Here is a 7164-nt window from a genome sequence, read left to right on the forward strand (position 1 = left end):
AATCCGTGTTGTGGGCATGAACTGACCAAATCTTTGAACCTTTCCCAACATTGGAAGAATGTTTCATCTTCCTTTTGGGCAAAGTTCATGATTGCTTTTCTGAGGTTAATCGTTTTATAATGTGGGAAGAATTTTTTTATGAATTCCCTCTGCATGTCGTTCCATGTGCTAATGGATCTAGGACGCAGTGAATGTAACCATGTCTTATCTTTCTCTTTTAAGGAAAAAGGAAAGAGTTTCAGCCTAATTGTATCCTCAGATATATTAGGAAAACATAATGTAGCTATAATCTCATGAACTCTTTCAAATGTAAATATGGACTCTTTGATTCAAGTCCATGGAATTTGGGAAGGAGTTGGATAACTCCTAGCTTGATGTCTATTTGTCCTGTATTTTCAGGAAAAATCATGCATGAGGGCATACTCACTCCCGCCGGTTGTAGATCATCTCGTAGAGTACGAGGCGGGGGTGCCTGTTGCACCTCATTCTCATCTTGGGTATCCTCCACCCTAGGTGGAAGTAGAGGAGGTTGGTCTTCAGCCATAACTTCACTTAACTCAGGGGATTTTGAGTGGTGTCTAGTCCTGCAATGGATAGTCAACCCCTCAACCACTCCTCCTTCAGTCAAGAGACGTCGAGTGTTGTCACGGGCCCACTTGGGCATGAAAACACTCACAGCCCTCGATTAAAAACCTAATCCTAAGAAAGGAAAAGAAAATCTAGAAAGAAAGAGGGAGTTGGAAAGAAATTACCAAATTGGAGTCCTAAGTTAAAAACCTGCAAAATAAAACAAAAATAAGTTAGATTCTAAAAAGAGAAGAATGATCCTTTAAAAGAAAAATAACAGTAAATTAATTTCTAAAAGAAGGTATTTTTAAAAGAAAGTGGAAATTTCTAAAATAAATTAGAAAAGTCCTAAACTAGAAAGTAAATTACTAAAAGAGAATTGAAAAATAGAAAGTAGGGAAGGAGCTTACCGAATTAGAGATTTCTATCTTAAAGGCCTACAAAATAGGAAAGTTAGTTTCTAAACAAAAATTCTAAAAATAATTTAGAAAACAATTTAGATTTTAAAAGAGTTAAAAATAGAAAGTTACTAAAATAAGAATAGAAAGTTAATTTCTAAAAAGGGAAAGAAATAACCTAATTTCTAAAAATAAACTATTTCCTACAGAAGGGAGGATACTAGAATTAGAAATTTTCTAAAATTTAAAACCCTAATTCTAAAAATAGGAAAAAGTAGAGAGATTAGGAATGAATTACCAATTGAGAAACTTATGTTAGGATTCTACAAAACAGGAAACAAGTTAGTTCTAAAAAATCAAATAAAAATCTAAAACTACAGTTAGTAAAATCCTAATCTCAAACTAATTCTAAAACTAATTAATTTCAGAAAAACGTAGCCGTCAGTCCCCGGCAACGGCGCCAAAAACTTGTTCACTCCCCAAGTATAGGGTTGTGATGTAGTAATAAACTCGGTAAGACCGAGGTCGAATCCATAAGGACTGATACCTGTACGTTATCTGAAACCAAGTAGAACTAGAACTAAACTCAGATATGATCTAACCAAATAGAATTTTAAGGAATAATTGTGGAATAATTATTTAAAACTTTAGGAATTCAGAGGAAGGAAACTAGGGATTCAGAGGATCCACTTGTAGATATCAGGGAGATCTTATGCCTGCATCAAGGATTATGGAATTCAAACTGAACTTACTTGATCTGGTTTTCAAGAGATGAAAGGTATATGAATTAGCATGGATTCCATCATCAAACCATGCCCAGGAGACAGAGCAAACAACAGAATTAAACTAATTAGCAACCAATCATCAATGCATAAAAGTTAGGAAGGATACCGCCATTCGACCATGCCCATGGAACAATGATGAACAACAGGGCTTCCTGACTCATAACATTAAAAAAAGGAAAAAAGGAAATATTCAAAGCTATTACAAACCCGTTGTAATTTCAGTCACAACAGACCATTAAAGACTAAAGACATTCCTTCCATATTCCTAAAAATCAAATTCAATCCATGAATTTACATTAAAAGCATAGAATATAATCTCCCATCTCGCTACAGGCTTCACCTCTTAGCCCTAGCTAAGAGGTTTAGCCACACATGAATGGGCTAAATTCCAATTAAAAAGAAGAAGAAGAAGAAGAAGAGGAAGAAGGAGAACCGGGTCAGCTCCCACGTCCAGCAGCCCTCTTCTGCTGCTTCACCTCAGATTTGTCTTCTTTCCACCCGCTGCCAGCAACCCAAGCCACGTCCAGCAACTCTTCCTTCTTTTCTTCTTTTTTTTTTCTTCCTCTCCTCCTACCGCTGCCTAACTTTCTCTCTCACGTTCCTCCCCCCTTTTCTCCCTCCTCCGTTTCTTCTCTCTCCTTCATATAGGCTGATATAGCCGGCTGACTGTTCTCACGCCCAAGAGGACATGCCGTGTTGGAGTCGGATCCAACTTCAACTTCTTTACGCAGCCAAGAAGGCGTGCAGAAAATCTCCCACTTTCCTTGTTGATCAGTAAGTAATCCTCCCTATCTTGGTCACATTTTCTGTCCCTACAAGATGGACAGTCTGGATTACCCATCTGATCACCGTTCAGATCATGTAACAGCCCGCAAAAACCGGGCAACGTCCGGCGCTAAAACAGGGCTTGCGAAAGGCTCTCACTGTGACGTCGGAGGGCTCAATACTGACAGTGATGGAGAAATCCACGCCGTCCATCGATTTTCTCCCGAAATTTCGGTCGGGAAAGAACGGTTTCTGCCGTCCGTTGGTGCGACCCACTTGATCAATCTTACCACCGTTCATTCTGCGTTAAAATGTTTGAGACGCCATTGTCGCTGGTACTTTGAAATTCTTCCACCTATGCCTTAGTAATATGGACCTATCTGGTCTAATGAACGGTCTAGATTGGTCCTTAGAGTCATGATGGCGGCCCACTACAGAGAACCGCGATCCCTGTTTCTTCTGCTGGAATAATTCGAATCGGAGAGGGAGAGCTTGGTCAAACGTGTTGCCGTGCACGGCTAGTGCACCCATGCCGTACATGTGCAATGCACATGTGGGTCCCACGCTGATATATATGAGAGATCAGCTCCGACCAACCTGGTTGCCATTTAATTTAAACGGTTGACACCAAACTTGAAGTATTTCAAGATATCAGGCGGGCCCCAGATTGATAATTTGTGGGCTGATCTGTCCATTGAGCCACTTTTATTGGGATCTGAGGGTTGAAATTTGATGTGTACGGTTAATTCATGGTCCTCAGGCTACGTATGAAGTTTTGACTTGATCAGGTGGTGGGAACCCTATGATCTTGTATTCTGGACGTCTTTTAGGCCTGTTTAAGATGAGTGGCTGGACTTTCTCTGATCTCTGACGTGTAATTCTGTCGATCTTGGGTCTCTGGAGTCCGTCTCATGCTTTAAGCACCCTTTTCGGTCTAGGCTCGTACATACACACTGCATTACAAACACGATTAATCAGGCCATTAAGCGGTATCATGTGTGTAATTCTATGCAACAACTAGGTCTGATATGCAATATTTGACCCTCAATAGTGAAGGACCCCAGACATCCGTATGCACAAGTTCAAACATAGAAGATGATTTTGTAGTACTTAGGAAAAATGGAACACACTTACTTTTTGAAAGACAACAGGAAGAATAAGAATAATCCAAATCATTTTTATTAAGAGAAATATTCCCTAACATGCCAGACGAAATTAACTGAAGTAACCGATCAGAATGTGGATGAACCAGGCGAAAGTGTCATAGTTTCCACAATTTATTTGCCGAAGAAATATCTGATGAAGAAGGAGAAAAGAAACAACGAGCCGGAGTGACAGATGGATCAAAATCCAGCACGTACAGACGACCATGCCGCCTACCCCTCCCAAGTACCTTCCCCGTCACCAGATCCTGCACAAAACAACAGTTGGGAAGAAATATGACTAAGCAGTTATTTGATGTGAGTTGACCAACTAAAATTAAATTGGAGGAGAGGTTAGGGACGTGAAACACATCACGAAGGGTGAACTGGCGATGAGCAGAAGGAGAGAAAGTCAATGATCCAACAGACTGAATAGGGAGTCTAGTGCCATCTGCAGTAAAAATAGCCTAATTGCCGGTGTAGGGACGAATGTCACGAAGATGGGATACAGCACCGATCATATGATTGGAAGCACCCGAATCGAAGAACCATGTAGAAGATGGGGATATACCTGACATATCGGCTGCAGAAAGGGCCTGAACGATTTGCTGGAGCATCGAAGGAGTCAACAGAGATGAAAGACCTTCAGCAGAAACAGTATATGTAGAATCAGTAACAGTCGGTTCGGAAGAAATAGTGGCAGCAGTAGCAGAAAGAGCACGACCACGACCACCACGTCCACGGACGGAAGAAGATACATATGCACGTGTACGGCAGTCTTGAATACCATAACCAGTTCGTCGACAATAAGCGCACCATTCTTTGCATTGAGCGACAACATGACCCACCTTGTTGCAGCCACGACAGGTTAAAGAAGAGGAGCCACTTGTTGGTGCAGTGGTGGACATAGCAAGCACCATATCAGATGATCCCGGAGTCGAGGAAGGAAGTGATAGAACTTTCAGTTGTTGTTCCTCAGCCAATAGGTCATTAATAACCGAATTCAATGAAGGAGTAGGGCTACGGTTCAAGAGAGCAGCTCGACAATGCTCGAATTCCGGACGCAGTTTCATAAGAAATTGGCGAACTTGCGCATTTTCACGCATAGTTTGAAAAATCCTAAAGTCATTAGGAAATATTGGATCCATCATGGCCATCTCAGTCCAAATTGTGACAATTTTAGAATAAAATGATTGAATACTGTCATCACCCTAAGTAAGATTAACGAGATCCTGTTCCAGACGATATGACCGGGCCGTATTACTTTGTTGATAAATTGTCTGAAGATGGCCCCACATTGCCTTAGCCGTGCGATGAGGTGTGAGGCCAACAGCAATGGATCGATCGACCGAATCGAGAATCCAGGTAATAATCCGTCCATTATTTATTTCCCAATCAGCCAATTTATCGGCATCCATGGAAGTGGGAATAGTAACAGATCCATCAATTAGTCCCCACAAACCACGACCCTTCAGGAAGTTCTGAAAATGGATAGCCCATAGTGAATAGTTGGTACCATCAAAACTACACCTTGGGGCCTCTGTACGTGATGATTTCTTGTCCATTGAGCGGAATTAATATAAAGCACGCAAAGAGTTGCAGCAGAAGAATGTTTTAGGTGTACCGTACAGCAGGAGATATCCAACGGGTAGCAGTATCTGGATCTTGGCTGAATAGGATCTTGGTGAAATAGGAACAACAACAGCAATAGGTCTGGATGGGAGCAACAACTCTGGACGAGCAACAGATCTGGATGAGCAGAGGTTGCTGGAACAGATCTGGATGAGCAGAGGAGCAACAGATATGGATGAGCAGAGGAGCACCAGATCTGAACGAGCAGAGGTTGCTGGAACTCGAAGAGAACGAGTGACCGGGCGACGTTGGACGATCAGAGGGGCGACGCTGGATGAGCAGGGGGTGGTCGGATCTTCAACAGGGGACGATCGGACGGGCAGGGGTGGTCGGATCTTCAACAGGGGACGGTTGGACGACGCAGCAGGGGTGGCCGGACGACGCAGGGATGGCTGGATGATGCAGCAGGGGTGGCCGGACGCGCAAGGGTGGTCGGATCTTCAACAGGGGATAGTCTGTAACGCCCTGAAATTCGGGGGTCGAGCATAACTCAGCTCCCGAGTTCCAAAACATCACTTATGCAACATATTTAATGATGGATGTATGTTGACTGTATTAGTGCATAAAACATGGAATAGATTAAGCCAAAACACAGATATGATTCAGGGATAAGTGAATAAAGCAAGCGGAAGACTTATAGAAAAATATGTGTACAAGTGTAAATCCCTGAAGTACATATACAAGACAGGTCGTATGAAAGTGTTATTTAACAAAATTTTAAGTATCAAGTTACATCATTTAAGTTCCCAAAAATAATCTCATAATCCCGCACATCAGACCGAGGCTCGCTAGAACCCGTCTGAAAACTACATATAAGAGAAGGCAGCCTCATCATCATCCATCTCCTGCTCTGCCTCAGACGTCGCATCCACATCTGCAACATCAGAACCTAAGACAGAGTCTGGTGAGTGAGTGATCAACTCAGTGGAACAATAAGGCACTGGTTAACATGTTATCAGTTCAATCAAATAGTAATGATAAAGCAGGACAATTAAATAAATCCTAAGTACTCTTGTTAATGCAGGGATGTATGCAAAATGATGCGTGCCCTCACGCGTACACCCTCAGCTTCTTCATCTTACGTTACGCATGACATCGCGTCAAAGTGCACCACATCTACAAAGCACATGCAAATGCGGTGCATGGATATGATTACCAAGTTGTTATTAATCCGTTTCACATAGCAGGATTGGGAAGCTAAGATACCTTCCTCATATCACCATCCAAACAGTGATCCATACTAGGTCGTCAATCCTAGACATCTCATACGATCATATGTTTGAGGTCGTAACAAAGGGCTCGTCACCAATCAATGCACGCCTTTCATGCCTTTACTACCACAGTTCGGCTCGTCACCTCCTTACGGTATCCAGGTATGCTCGAGGTCACTACAAAAGGCTCGTCACCAATCAATGTAGGCCGACAGCACGAATATAGTGTCCCATACCACCATAATTGGCTCACGAGTTTAGTTGCTCACTGGTCACTACGGGGAGGCTCGTCACCCCAGCGTAGGCCGACAGCTCGACCACGGTATCCCATACCACCATGTCCGGCTCATGAGTCTTAGTGGATCAAGTACCATAGTTAATAGGATTTCATTGGTAAGTTCGGTACCCTAGATTCAAGCAGTGGCGTCCATACATGGTGAACATACATCGGATAATCGGGTTACTTGACGAACTCGACTAGCACGAGCGCACGTTGAATTGAGCGGCATAGAGTGCGCAAACACTCCGCGTGGCCAAACCACTGCCGTCAACTCTAATACGACTCGGGTTCGTCTAATACATCCTACGTGGCGAAAGCAATCTCAGCCACGAACATATGGTCAATTACCGATTTCCTGGACTAAGGCATAGTCCCAAACACATT

General features: G+C 42.8%; 1 non-coding gene across 1 annotated transcript; it reads left to right on the top strand.

The window, feature by feature from the left end:
• On the top strand, nt 1–107 carry LOC131250477 (small nucleolar RNA R71). The gene has a single exon (XR_009173402.1). It is a non-coding gene; the product is annotated as a small nucleolar RNA R71 (small nucleolar RNA).
• Nucleotides 108–7164: the final 7057 nt, after the last annotated feature.

Source organism: Magnolia sinica, chromosome 6 (genome assembly GCF_029962835.1).
Source record: "Magnolia sinica isolate HGM2019 chromosome 6, MsV1, whole genome shotgun sequence".
Taxonomy (NCBI): Eukaryota; Viridiplantae; Streptophyta; class Magnoliopsida; order Magnoliales; family Magnoliaceae; genus Magnolia; species Magnolia sinica.